Source organism: Danio rerio, chromosome 3 (genome assembly GCF_052040795.2).
Source record: "Danio rerio strain M-AB ecotype USA chromosome 3, GRCz13ab, whole genome shotgun sequence".
Taxonomy (NCBI): domain Eukaryota; kingdom Metazoa; phylum Chordata; class Actinopteri; order Cypriniformes; family Danionidae; genus Danio; species Danio rerio.
The window spans coordinates 32,793,723-32,809,137 of NC_141023.1; the positions used below are offsets into that span (position 1 = coordinate 32,793,723).

Below are 15,415 nucleotides of genomic sequence, written 5' to 3' on the forward strand. Positions count from 1 at the left end.
ATATCATAATTATGAAAACTTTCGGTCACTTTATTTTGATGGTCTGTTTGTTACATTGCATCTACATGCCAACTAATTCTCATTAGATTATAAGTGGACTGTTGGGGTTAGGGATAGTGTAAGTTGACATGCAAAGTTTCTTATAGTCATTTAAATGTCTGTTAAAGGAGCAGTATCTGCAGATATTAAGCAGTCAGTCTACTAATATTTAAATGGACCATCAAAATAAAGTGTTACCAAACTTTCAAATTGAAATGAAAACAGAAAGGATTAAAAACAGCTTGTATGATCACATTTTTACAGTATCATGTTGATGCGTTTTCTAATGCATAAATGTCTTATGATGCTGACATATCGTCACCTTGGAATTATAAGGTTCTATCTGCGTTCTAAATAATTTTGAGATATTGAGCTTCAAAGTTTTTAATTCCATACAGCAAACAGTTCTCTTTCATACATTAAAATGACAGAGCCCCTAAATGTACTCTAAATGTAAATTATTATCAAAAATCTCTTAAATTTGCAAGTTGGGGTAAAACAAACAGGACAAATGCAGATAGAACCTAATAATTCTAAAAAGTAATTTCCGCTTGAAATTATAAGGTTCTATCTTGCAGATCATTAAGTGAAGCATTACTTTTCAAGAAATACAATCAGTCTGCTTATTAATTAAAAATAAAAATTGGCGTTGTAACAATATGTTAATGCTTAAGTAAGTTAGATTTTTGCTTTTTATAACATTAATTCAATGTTTTAGGATGAACTTTTTTTTTCTTGTTCATGTTAAGCAAATTAACAAGACTGTGCTAAATATTTGTCTAGTGTAGCTGTTCATTTAATGTAATTATTATGTTAATATTTATTGAATTTAATACTTTATATGATTGTTTGAATTATATTAATTAAAATACATGCCCCATGAATTAAATGAAGTATTTGCCCTTTAAGGCTTAATATCAAATTTAAAGACTTTAAAAGAAAGCAGACAAAGAGCAAATGAGTTTAATAAACACTGAAAAATATTTGACTGACCATATATACCCAAATAAAAATATTTCACGTTCATCATTTTACATTTTTTATACCTTTCTTTTTCAACAATGTAAAATTTACCATTTCATCTCAATGTCAAAATGCTTCTATAAATCATCACATTTACACACATCTTTTCAGGTATTTTTAAATGCTGACTGGCTCACAAAGAAACTTATAGAGCCAAGCTAGAATTCAACTTTTTTTTTTTTTTGAATGAAACATCTTAATATAAAAAAAAACTTATAATAAAAACATCACATAATGTAAATAAGTTGTCATTTATTAAGAATATGTGAATAACTCAATTTTAACAAAAATGTCAGATAGAATCTTATAATTCTAGAGTGACGAATTAAAAGGCATTAAAATACACTACAGTTCAAAATTTGGGTTCAGAGATAAATGATTAAATGATTAAATGATTAAATAAATGATTGTCTTACAGCAAGAAGGTCGCTAGTTTGAGCCTTGGCTGGGTCAGTTGGTATTTCTGTGTGGAGCTTGCATGTTGTCCCTGTGTTGACATGTTTCCTCCAGGTGCTTCTGGTTTCCCCCACAAGTCCAAAGACATGCGGTATAGGTGAATTGGGCATGCCAAATTGTCCGTGTATGTGTGTGAATGAGTGTGTATGGAAGTTTCCCAGTTATGGGTTGCAGCTGGAAGGGCATCCACTGCATAAAACATGTGCTGGATAAGTTGATGGTTCAATCTGCTGTCAATCCACCCCAGAATAATAAAGGGACTAAGCCGAAAAGAAAATAAATAAATTATTTAGTAAAAAAAATCAAGCTTTGGTGAGCAAAGATGAAAACTGGTCTATATAATGGAGGACCAGGTCTACATAAACCGATATTTCTTCTCTGGACCCATTTAACATGTACGAATCTTGAAATAAAGTGATCCCCGACCCCCTATCCTGCAGCCCTGCAATGAATATAGCAGGTCCCCCTTGGGTTAAGTGAGCCTGTCATTTTTTTGTCATTGTTTAATTGCACAAGGCTTAATTTGTATGGCCTATGTATCACAGCTAGAGCGAACACCTAAAACCCCTCTGTGTTTTGACGGGTCACAAGACTTGACCAGAGGAAATGAGCTGGGAATGCAAGCCTGTGAAGATCCTATCAGAGGGTGGGAAAGAGCTAGCGCCATTTAGCATCCCGCCACTTCAAAGAGGACAGCCTTACTACTGATCCACACACGCACTGCTGCACAAAGACAGTCGCAGAGCCCCAATCCAGTACAGTCTTCCCTGCCACCCTCGGATCTCATCTCTAGCCTTTAAAAAGCCATAAGACTTACATTTTCTGAAATGCACTCTTTGAAAACTTCCAGTCCTGGACAGCAAAATCTGCTCCATGGGGTTTAGCCTGTCTGAAAGCATGTGGTAAGCCTTGTGGAATGTTTTAAATGACTCCCAGATGCGGGCAGTGAACGTGCTTAACCCTTTAGCATCTATAGGCTGAGCAGTCTGGTTTACTTTTGTTTTAAGTGCACCTTTAAGTCTATATCTCCTCTGCCAGCCATCAGAGAGATGCTGTGAAGGTTAGAATTGTCAGGCTGCTTCAAATCTTTTTCACCTCTGATGCATGTTCATGGCTTTAGTCTGACATGCTTGTCCTGTAAATTATAAAATTAAAGTCTGTGTGAAATCCAAATTACAATGTTTATTTTGCTAGCGCACATTGTTATTATTTAGGTGAACAATTAATGTGCAAGTTAATCCGCTGAATATGTTTTGGTAATCTTCAATCACACAATTTGTCAATTGTCTGTTTGGCACTTCAGCCACATTTTTCTTAACCAGGCCCCCCATACCGTTAGTTTGCTAAAAGGGAATGATACGTAAAAGAAAGCTCTATCCCCTACTCAATATTCAATTTCAGTTGGAAGTACATCAGCATAATGAATTAAATATAATTTTTATTTGACAGATTTCAACAAACTGTACAAAATAAAGTATAAGTATAAAATACATATTGAAATAAATCATTAAAAAACACAATTAAGCCAACAATCAACTTCTTTCCATTACAGTTGTAAAATAAAAGTCTCTGCAACTTCTGGTTCACGCTGAATTTGAATCAAAACTTTTCATTTCAGTCAGCCAGCCCCAGGACTTCTGGGGAATTGTCATCCCATACAAAATCACAGCGTTTAAGATCTGATTTTTTAAAAATACAGCGATCTTCACTTACCTGGCTGAGATATGATATAAAGTGGGTCTCAGATTAAACAGGAAGCACTGCATTAAGTTATATTTTTTTCATGCCATGCCTTCAAAATGTGGAAATTAATTTTACCCCAGTATTTTCAATGGAGTCTTTCGTCTTTTTTTTTTTTTTACACTTTTTTTAACAACCAAATTAATGCTTAAGTCTATTTAACTGATTATATTTGAATTACATTACAACATCGATGCTGTAAAATGAACCTATATGAAATTTAAATAGTCACATTAGGCTTTCACTGGAAGTTCATCATTGGCTGAACAACACGAGCTGTGCATACAGCCCATTTTGTTTTCATTAGAACAATATCATAAGTCAGACTAATAGACTAAAGGTACACGGAAACAACTCACGTAAAAATGAAAAAGTTTTAATCTATAGACTTACAGACAGCGCTCAAAATAATTCCTGTTCACACAGACCTGCAAAATATAACTATAATAAACAGTAAGTGGCTGGCATACAGTACATTAGTGAAGAAACACTACACACATGCATAGATATAGTCCTAATAGTCCACCATTGTTGTTTTGGTTGTCAAGTACGCTTGCCTGTTTATAAAATAAACACAAAATCACAATTTTGTATAGCTTACACATGAACACACACACATGAACACACACACACACACACACACACACACACACACACACACACACACACACACACACACACACACACGCACACACACACGCACACACACAAAACATTTGTTAAACTTGTACTTTAAAATCCATTTTCAAAAGTGTGTTGTCCCAAAAATGTTGATATCTAAATGAATGGCAAATGAAGAAACAAATTTTAAAGCATTTTTGGTTTAAATCAGGTAAATGCACAACCCCCCACTGCCAAAAATTTATTTCTTACTTAGAGTTTTTCTTTTATTTCCTAATTGAAATTCTTTATTCAAGAAGCAGTTTCAAGACAAGTAAAAAAGATTGTTTTGTTTTTTTAAGAAATAAAATGTCAAAATTAAGAAAGTTTTTCCTTAAAACAAGCAAAATAATCTGCCAATGAGGTAAGCAAAATAATATTGTTTTTCCTTCTGGCATAAGATTATTTTGCCTGCCCTGTGAGCAGATTATTTAGCTTGTTTAAAGAAAAAACTTAATTTTGGCACATTATTTCTGAAAACGAGATTATATGTTTTGCTTGTCCAGAAAATGCTTCTCAATTTCAGAATTTTTAGATGTTTGAACTAGAAACAAGACAACAAATCTAAGTAGAAAAAGCTTTTTTTTGCAGTGCCAGAAGCGCATGTTTATTCATCGTAACAGTAAAAGTAGCACTTTGTTGTAATTTTTAAGACAGTAATTATTCCTTTTTTATTACACTATTATGCGTTTATTAGCAGTCAAACGTGTCTAGAGTTGTTTTATAGGAATATCAACACACTTCTTGTGTGAGCACTAGAACTCAAGTATGATTGTTGGTGCGTTTGGTTCAAAGAGAGGAAGTGTCGTGTTTGTGAATCTGCTGCTCGGGAGGGCGATTATATCGAAATGACTGATATCCTTTAAAGAAACGAACTCGATTGCCCTTTCTCTCGTCAAGCCTCCACTGCCCTCCCTTTTCTGCACTCATTCGCCTGCCAGAACAAAGCCATGGAAAGAAGCCCATTAGGCGGACTGATAACAATAGACAGAACTGAGTGAGTGGGGAAAGAGTGAAGGGAAAAGAGGCAGAATGTAGGTCGGAGGCACTGCTATAGGATGGGACAAGTAAAAATTCTGAGAATCATTTCGAGGACAGCAGAAAGAAGTGGTGTTGTTGGTGGTCATGTTATGAAGGGATTCACTATTGAGTATACACACACACACAAACACACACACGAGTTTGTATTAACATAACATATACATGTTTACTATGTATTTATATGTATGTAAATACTGTGAATTAGAATATGTTTTCAACACATTTTTAAACACAATTGTTTTATTAACTAATTTCTAATAACTCATTTATTTTGCTATGGTGGCTTTGCATAATATTTACTAGATGTTTTGCAAGATATTAGTAATCTATTTGTAGTTATACTAGTAAAATGCAAATTACATTAACTAGACAAGTTTGGTTAATATGGCAAGTCATTAGTGGTTTGTTCTGTAGCCAACTGAAAATCAGAAAATTTAATTATTTAGGGACTAATAATAAAATAATAATAATAAAAAAATATATATATATATATATATATTTATATATATATATATTATATATATATATATATATATATATATATATATATATATATATATATATATATATATATATATATATATATATATATATATATATATATATATATATATATATAATTCCAGCCAAACTAAAAGAAATAAGATATTCTACAGAAGAAAAAAGGAAATTTAAATAGGAATTGGGAAATATTTGAAAATGAATGCAAATTAATAGGAGGGTTCATAATTTTGTCTTCTCACATATCCGCAAAAATAACAGAAAACACTGTATCATGCCTGCCAAACACAACCCGGAATACACATGCACACGCTGTTTTCAGCAAATCACTTTTTTGTAGTTAATGCATGCAAGAACAATGATAATAATAGCTGTTTTAAATGAAAATGTTAAGTGGGGCTTGGGCTATAAATTGGATGAACTGAATTGGGCGTAGTTTATGAGTGTAGTGTGAATGAGAGAGTGTATGGGTGTTTCCCAGCATGGGCTGGGTTGTGGCTAAAAAGACATCCACTGCGTAAAACATATGCCAGATGGTAGTTCATTCCGCTGTGGCGACCCCTGATAAATCAGGGACTAAGCTGAAGAAAAATGAATGAATGAATATTGTATAAGTGCACTCTTACAGGCTCCACGTTTCTGAAGTGTAAAGGAACATAGTTTTCCTCATGGTGTTGAAATATTTCCAGTTGAAACAGGAAGTCAGAGAAGGACATATTGAAGGACAGAATGTATGGCTCTGCAGCACACAAGAAGGAAAAAAGTTGTAATAATGGTTGGCTGAAGATGAATATGGGTAATGATTATGAATGTTTATTCATACTTTAATTATACAGTATGCATTACTAGCGTATGCAACGATTATGAGTATTTAAATAAATGTAATTTTGCGACCCTAAGTTCTGTTTTTTTATAAATATATATTTATTAACATATTTTAAAATACTTTAATTAGCTTTTTATTGTCTCTAAGGTTCGGTTTAAAGTAAAATTGGTTTATATATATATATATATATATATATATATATATATATATATATATATATAGATAGATAGATAGATAGATAGATAGATAGATAGATAGATAGATAGATAGATAGATAGATAGATAGATAGATAGATAGATAGATAGATAGATAGATAGATAGATAGATAGATAGATAGATAGATAGATAGATAAAAACAGTTTATAGATGTAGTTAGATAGATAGATAGATAGATAGATAGATAGATAGATAGATAGATAGATAGATAGATAGATAGATAGATAGATAGATAGATAGATAGATAGATAGATAGATAGATAGATAAAAACAGTTTATAGATAGATAGTTAGATAGATAGATAGATAGATAGATAGATAGATAGATAGATAGATAGATAGATAGATAGATAGATAGATAGATAGATAGATAGATAGATAGATAGATAGATAGATAGATAGATAGATAGATAGATAGATAGATAGATAGATATATAGATAGATAGATAGATAGATAGATAGATAGATAGATAGATAGATAGATAGATAGATAGATAGATAGATAGATAGATAGATAGAGCACATTTTTTCATCATTTAAAATATAATAAAACTAAAATAAAAGTGTGAACCTGTCCACATATATTTTAATACAAGCCAGAATAAATACTATGTTGTTTTTTTATGTTTTACATTGTATTTTCTGTTTCATTAAAAGACAACAAGTCATTATTCCACCCTTGTATGTTTTTATTTGAAAAATTCGAGCAGAAATTTTCCTTGCATTTAATGTTTTCAATGTATGTTAATTCACCTTTGTAATTTAATGCCAACACCAATATGTTTTTGACCCAGCATGAAAATTCTTTAAGATCACAGCTTTAAAAAAAAAAAAAAAAAAAAAAAAACCTAAAGGCTGGACTACTGTAGGTACAATTTGACAGGCACAAAGCGCTCAATCTATCTTCCCTTCTCGGGGAAACTAATCTGTGAAATATATCCGCATTGGGCACAGTGCTGCTCCAAGGCAGTGAGTGAATGGCACCATGATCCACATGAGAGGACAGAGCCCAGTGATGACAGGGATAATGAGGCTGATGAAAGTGCACACATGGAAGACAGACAAATGAATTATTCACCTCGCTTACCACTTCCTACCTTGTCTTCTTCTTCATGTGCTCTTTGAACATCTACTGACCCACATTCACAACAAAAACAAAGAAAACTTGACCAAGACAAACCGAATAAATGCATAGTAGTAATTTACCTGATTCGCATTCAACCTAATGTCAACGCTGAAGAAAACAAACCCTCTCCTTGTTCAACTTTTCTCTGCTAGCAAGATTACAGATACTCGAGGACACCTCTATTATATCACCAGCCACAACAGGCCTCAAAAAAAGAAACTGCCTGCTCCAATTGGCGCGTAACAAGGTCTTCTCTGTCTGTACACAAACACACATTCACAAGCTCAATAAAACAGAACAACTCTGTAAACTGCAATTAAAATCCTAGGCACTAATTAGGTGGAAATGGATGCTTGTTAAAAGACAGCAAGTGTAGGAAGCGGACTCAACATGGCGACCGTTTTATTTACCTCAGTGTTCACCCCTGCCAGGTTCCGTCACTGGATTTCTTTACGCAATCGCAACTCAGACATGTCAGAATGCATTTGGCACAGATGTTCTTGTTTATAACGCTTGAAGGCTTGATTGTGATGTAGAGATACTGCTAATTGGTTTTTTAATTGGTTATTGATCAGTGAGTCTTTGCGAAGGAGCAGGTAGAGCAGGGACCTCTGCTGCCGTAATTATAGACACAAATGCCTTGTTTCCATTGAGTGGGTCCAGTACAGTACAGTATGTTTCGATATGGATCACCTTGGTCAGGTTTGCGATTCTACTGCCAACATTATCCTACTTTGTAGGTATGGTTTATGACCAAAAGTTGCCATCAACGTCATTCTCACTTAAAGAAGAAAGTGACAATGTTTAACACTCAAAATAGACTTTTGCTGCTTGTTCAAACTACTTATTTAAAATGAGTTGAAGCAACACAATTACGTTTTTTTTTTAGGATAACTTGATTGTTTTATGTTCAATCTACTTAAATTTGTACAAAATTAATAAGTTAACTTAATCATGAAGTTTGTTTATCGCCACTGTCGCCACTGGCTTGCTTGGTTTGGGACTTGTGGAGCTGTGCATAATTGGATTTGCTCTTCAGCGTTTGGACTTTCAGCAGTGAAAATTAAACAACACTGAACGGAACTAAACTGAACTTTAACTTTGAAAACTGTCCTGATAAGGTTTAAATTTACTTGAACTTCTATGTTAAGCTGCTTTGACACAATGTACATGGTAAAAGTGCTATAGAAAGGAAGATGAATTGAATTAAATTGAAGGATTTGTGTGGAACCCAGCATTTTTACAGTAAAGTTGGTCATTCTCAAATGTAGAACAAGTTTTTTTTTATTAGTTTTTTTTTTACCAAGTTTTTTTTTTATTAGTTTTAGTTTTTATTTAGTTTTTTTATTTTAGTTTTTTAAAATTCAGGTAGTTTTAATTAGTTTTTAGAGGTAGATTTACTAGTTTTTATATTTTGAAATTGCCTAGTTTTAGTTTAGTTTTTATTATTTATACTTTCTTTGCTTGTTTTTTTTAAATAAAGATCTTTGTTAGCTGCAAGATTCAAAATCATCAGAATAAAACTTGTATAATAAAAACTCAACCGAAGATACATTTTTAAAACAAATATTCAGAGGACACATGAATACTACCATCTACCACTACCATCTCCAATTCAAAAACAACAACCCACAAGATAGCTATGCTAAGTACAGTAAAATATGTGTGCAGGGCTGCTTCAGAGGTTAGATACACAGTAGTGATGGGAAGTAAATTGGCTTTTTCAGTCAGAGGGGGTATCATGAATGCTAAAAATTAACCTGTTTGTGTATAAAGGCTTACTGGGGACGTGAATCATTTCAAATGATTCAGTTTAATTTGATGAGCTAGAAGATCCAGTTAAAAAGAGCGATTCATTTGCAATCGCGATCACTAATACAGAAATAAAACCTATTACTGGACACAAATGTGTTAGATCATGGGTCGTATTTAATATTGTCATCGTGTTACTGTCATTATTTCCTAGTGTTGGGTTGCAGCTGGAAGGGCATCCACTGCGTAAAATGCTTATGTTGAATAAGTTGGTGGTTCATTCCGCTGTGGCGACCCAAGATTAATAAAGGGGCAACGCCAAAAAGAAAATGAATGAATGAATGTCCAATCGATGTTATATCGCAAGAGCAACAGCGAGGACTGACTGGAGAAGGAGTGGCTTGATCTGGCTAATGGCATCAGGATTACAGACTCTGAAGCCGCCTTTCCACTGCATACGACAACTGACAAGCGACAGACCAGAAGTCATTTATTTCAGATGTAGAGAAGCTGCATGAAGTTTTGATCATCTCCGTATGCGGAAAACTCTGATCTGATTTGAGCTGCGGATAGGTGGAAATATTTCACCGGATGTGATGTATTTCAGTGTTGTCCAATCAGAAAAAAATCTACATTAAAAAATTTCCACATTCCCTCCTAAATATTTTGCGCTCTATGAGTTTCTAGCATTCATTTATTCAACCATGGTGAGTGTACGGAGAATAAAGGCTCTTTTTGCATTTTATTTTGGACACCACAAGAATCAGCTTCTCTCCCATGGTGCACGACATCACTGAAAATTCTCTGCGACTGCCACAAGGGGGCGTACTCTGACAGTCGTGTCCAAATGTCGTATGCAGTGGAAAGGCAGCTTGAGGTGCCATATGGGTCAAACACCTGGCATATGCTAATAATAATTGGCAGTGCGAAGTAAATAGATTTACTTTTAAAATACTTATGTATTAAATACATTTACAAAGACGAAAACAAAAGACGGTATTGTTATAATTTTAGCTTCAGTTAGTTTTGTATGCAAACAATACAGTTTCACTTACTTCCTGATTATTAAAACTTTCGTTTTTATTTTTGTTTCAGTTAACGAAAATGTTTTTTTTCAATTCTAGTTTTCGTTTTTTTCCGTTAACTATAATAACCTTGATGTAGACACATGGCAAGTCTGCACAAATACAAAAAGAAACCAGCGACACTTATGCTTTTGGCGTATTTAGACACAACATGTAAACAACCTCGTAAATAACAATAGTTTTGCTAAATGGTACTGTATTGCACCAAACTGCAATACACTAAGAGTTCACCCATTTTTATTGTTTTTAATGCTTGTGGTTTCTATTTACAACATTGTTGCAGTACTCTGTTTTTATTATCACATATAAATCTGCAAAACACTTTATCTACTTTTAACCATTAAATTGGCATTGCAACAATGCTCTTCTGCTTGATCTACAAAGAATGCCTCTTTGAAGTTAACATGTTTTTAGTGTTGTTTTCAGAAATACCCATTCCATGTTTTTCATTTAACAGCTGTTTCCAATTGGTCTCAACATGCATTTATTTAAGTGATTTTATTGCAAGTGCTCAGCTAATATACAATACCGCATCCACCTTTAAATGTTTCTCCTGTAGCCACTTTTCCAAGACTCTTTGTAATATTTGTCACACTCTAAATTTTGCAGAATGTGAGTATATTTGAATGAACAAACCCATGTTATGCAGCTTACAAGCAAATGAGAAAGCAAATTAAGGTAAAGGATGTAGACGCAGACCATGATTTTGCTAATAATTTGAGTGTTTTGGTACAGTTCAGATAAACATAAATACAATGCTCTCTCACAATACATCCTGTAACTTTCACATGTTAGGTCAGTAGGCGGAGAATAGGTGATCTTTTGTGGCTGTTTGAACTCATTTGACCTCATAAAAGTTTACACTACAAACTATCAATGGAAGTGGATGATCATGGACGAATCTGAATTTGGATCGGTTTTTAGTGTCATCTATTACTGAACATTTGTAGAAAAAAATCCAATTGTAACTGACTGCAGACTTACATGTGCAACCTGAGACATGCAATCTCAGACTCGATGCACTTAATGGAGCTAATGACGCCACTGAGGGGTAGGGTTAGGGGTGAGGTTAGGTATGCACATTAAAAGCATTGTATGCAGCTCAGCTTGCATCTGCACCAGGTCTGCATCTAGACACTTCTTAAAAAAATCACATCTTAACACCAGGTTCAACAAGGGTCGTTTTCTGAAAAACCATGAAGCACCATGTAAATATAGAAATAATCCCGAACAGTCTAATTCAGAGTATTGACCTGCTCTTGCATTCAGACATCCAGTAACACAGAGAAATAAACAGCTTGTGAAAATTCTTGTTTAACAGATCCCTAATATTTTAGACAAACAAACACGGATGTTAGTAGGTTCCTAATGGTGGAATGAGCTCTGCTGTTATGATTTTGAGAATGACTTTCCTGATTGGATCCCACTTCAGGATTGTGGAAAGTGTAGTTCTTTATTGGTGTTTTTGGCAAATAAAATACAGTTTGAACTGCCTGTCACGGCATGAATGGCAGATAGTTTTGTGAAGTGTGTTGACATTTTTAGCTTGATAGACTGTTGGAGTTGGAATTTGGCAGAAGTTTGCTGCTTTAATAATCAAAACAGCTTAAAGTTTGCTAAATGTTTGCATTGCATTGTGCTGTTGTTCTTTTAATGCAATAGACTTTTTGTACATTTTGTTGAAATGTAATGTGGCTTTATGGTTACTCTTAGGAATTGTTTCAAAATTTTTATAAAGCACATGCACTAATTCAAAACAATGATGAACGGTATTTCAGAGAGTGGACCAAACTAAGCTCATATTAATTTGTTATTTTTATGACAACATTTCCAACATTTCAAACACTATTTCAGCACGAATAGTTACATATCATTATCTTTGTTTTTGTTTTTTTTACAAAATAGAAGAAAATAATAACTATAAAAAAAGAAAAAAATAACAATATTAATAGGGGGAAAATGGAAGCAAGAGTAATGAAAGTGTTCAAAAAATTACAACCTACTGAATGCAGACTTTTAACAATGCCAATCAAATTTTCAGATACACTTGCTAAAGTGTTCTGAGTGGTTGCTAAGGTGTTGCTAGGCAGTTACTAAGGTGTTTTGAGTGGTTGCTAGGCAGGTTCTAACAAATTATCATGGCTCTCACTTCAATTAGCATGTTGCTAGCATGTTTGTAGCATAAATTAGCATGTTGTAAGCATTGTTTTAGTATGAATTAGCATGTTGCTAGCATGTTTCTAGTATATAATAGCATGTTGTTAGCATGAATTTAGTATGAATTAGTGTGTTGTTAGTATGTTTATAGCATGAATTAGCTAGTATGATTAATATGTTTGTTAGTATGGATTGGTATATTGTTACTATGTTTCTAGTATGATTAGTATGTTAGTGTGTTTGTTAGTATGTTTCTAGTATGAATCACTATATTGGTAGTATGAATTGGTATGTCGTTATTATGTTTAATGTAAAGTCAATGGCAGTTTTTTTTACAATGGAAGTCTATGGGACAGTTGCTAAGGTGCTGTAAGTGGTTGCTAGGGTGTGGCTAGTAAGTTGAAAGGTCATCATAGATTGGCAGATGGCTAGTCTGAGTTAAATGAGCATAATCTTAAGTCTGTATGACAGTCTGGAGCAAAGTTATGAGGTCACAAAGTTTGGTCCAGTTTTGGGTTTTTGGTTGTAGTATGAATGGTCTAGGAGGAGATGCATATAGAAATTAGTCTTAGAAGAAGAAGAAGATGGAAGAAGAATACGTTTATGTAGTATTGACCTTATTCTTCAATGTGGACGTGCGCTCGTGTTTGCGATTGCTTTAAAACTTCTGATTCAGCTGTCTATGGGAGAAATAACTAGGAATAATAAATGGCAGTACTAGCTCTACAAACAAGTGTTTGCATGACTATACAGACCAAGTAGAATAATATAATAAGAAAATATCAGTTTGCAACATCCAGCAACAAAAAGAGCTTGTTTTTAATGTCTAAAAATGAATGGAAGTAAAGGAGACCGGAAGTCTCAAGCCAAAAAGATTCAAATGGCTGCAACAGCTTGTACAAGAAGAATAAGGTGAATAACAGTATGTTGGCTTTCTCAAGCCCCCATTATACTATCTAAAAACAAAATAAAATTTAATTACTATTAAATAAATAAATCGCAAAGGAAGGAGAGTGCATCTATTAAATTGAAGGCAAGACGTTAAAAGAGTTAAAGTTATAAAGCATTGCTTCATTTAAAGAAATGAGTTTTCCCAGAGCATTTAACCTTTTCTAGCTTTAGAAAATGCATGGTTTCCACAAGCAATTTGGATGTAGTTGGAGGCTTATTTGATCTTCAGTGAAGTAGAATACGATGCCTGGCTAATAATTAGGTAAAGGCCAAAATATCAAGTTGTTTAGAATTAAACTGGGACCAAATCTTTGGAAACCCAAAAATGGCAACATTAGGGGATGGGTCTAAATTTACCTGCAACAACTTAGACATAATTGTAAAATAATTAATGCAGTAATTCTGTAACATAGGGCACATAACGAACATATGACTTAAATTACACTGTGGTGCATGACATCTGTCACGTCTGTCATCAATATTGGGAAAAATTTCAGATAGCCTGGTTTTTGAGAAATGGATTCTATAAAATACTTTCAATTGTATCAGGCTAACGCGAGCACAAACCTTTCCTCTTTTCATATATTGTTATAATCAAACATTAAAATACTAATACATCACAAAAAAACAATCAAATTTCAGATATACAGCCAATTTGGAATATGATTGAATGGGAAATTTGTTTACTGATCTACAAAACCCAGTTTGGCCCAAAAATAACCCCCAAAAATTCCTCAGAATTGATCAGTCTTTCACTTTCCACAGCGCATAAAGATGTTCTCACACACTCCGGCCTCTACCCTGTTTTTCTGTTTCCTGAAAGAGTCCTCCTGTGTCCATTTTAGGACACGGAGGCCACTGGTGCGTGAAGGCTAGCTGTCGCTTCACATTACAGTGAGCAGGCATTGGGCACTCGGCCCTCGTGAGCAGGAGCCCCTCACAAAACATACATCCTCTCCTCCAGAGGTCCCGAAAACCTGTCTATGTGAGAGGAAACACTTTGGATTTTCCTAAAATAACACATCACCTACAAGCGTGCGCAGCAGACACTACTGTAATATTTATTCTCGGTTTGATCTGATTCCTTCTTACCTGAAGAAGTGGTGGTGACGTGGTTAAGCCTTTTTGAAGATTCATACATCCACAGAACTTCTCATGCAGACCTAACCAGTCCACAAAAGCATAGGACTCGATATGAAGAGCAGGTCACTGGGTAACATACAGCTGTCAGTACAAGCCACCGCAAAAACTGAAGAACACACACACACACACATGCACACATACGCTAGAAACCTCAGCCCACTTCTCACTGTCTCTCACGCAATGCTCCTCACCAAGGGCTTCCTGTTCCTCTTGCTGTTGTTTATTTGGTGCCCAAGCACTATCATCAACACCCTCTCGAATGAGAAGTGAAACTGGGGTTACTTTAGGACACTCTAGGAGCACAGACATGCCCACATTTGCTTAAAAATAAATGATTCTAAAGCAGCGCTGACAAAATTTTGTCTTGTGTAGGGCAATGCAGAGCTAGTTTTGGTATTAGCATGTGTTTAAGTGTATCCTAAGACCGAAATGTGTCTTAAAGACCTATTGAAATGGTTTGACTTGCTGAATTTCCTTTGACCAACTTCCTGTTGAAACTAGTTTTTGTGAGACACGCTGAAGGGCGGTTCACCTTTGTTTACATTAGCAACTTTAATGGCATCATCATTTGCTATTGCTCATTTGTTGCCTGGAATTAAGTGTTAGAAATGTTTTATTCTAGCATGGGACAAAAATCAGGAGAAATCATCAAAAAATGGAATTGTGTCAAGGCTTATGTGCTAGCGTACAGATTAGCAC

The 15,415-nt window shown here is 34.3% G+C and overlaps 1 protein-coding gene across 1 annotated transcript in view; it reads right to left on the reverse strand.

Annotated features, from left to right (window-relative positions):
* rarab (retinoic acid receptor, alpha b) overlaps positions 1-15,006 on the reverse strand; it is a 213,498-nt gene extending 198,492 nt beyond the window's left edge. The window contains exon 1 of the mRNA XM_087242753.1: positions 14,666-15,006. The gene's annotated coding sequence lies outside the window, so the exon portion shown is untranslated. The remainder of the gene's footprint in view (positions 1-14,665) is intronic.
* Between the last annotated feature and the right edge of the window lie 409 nt (positions 15,007-15,415).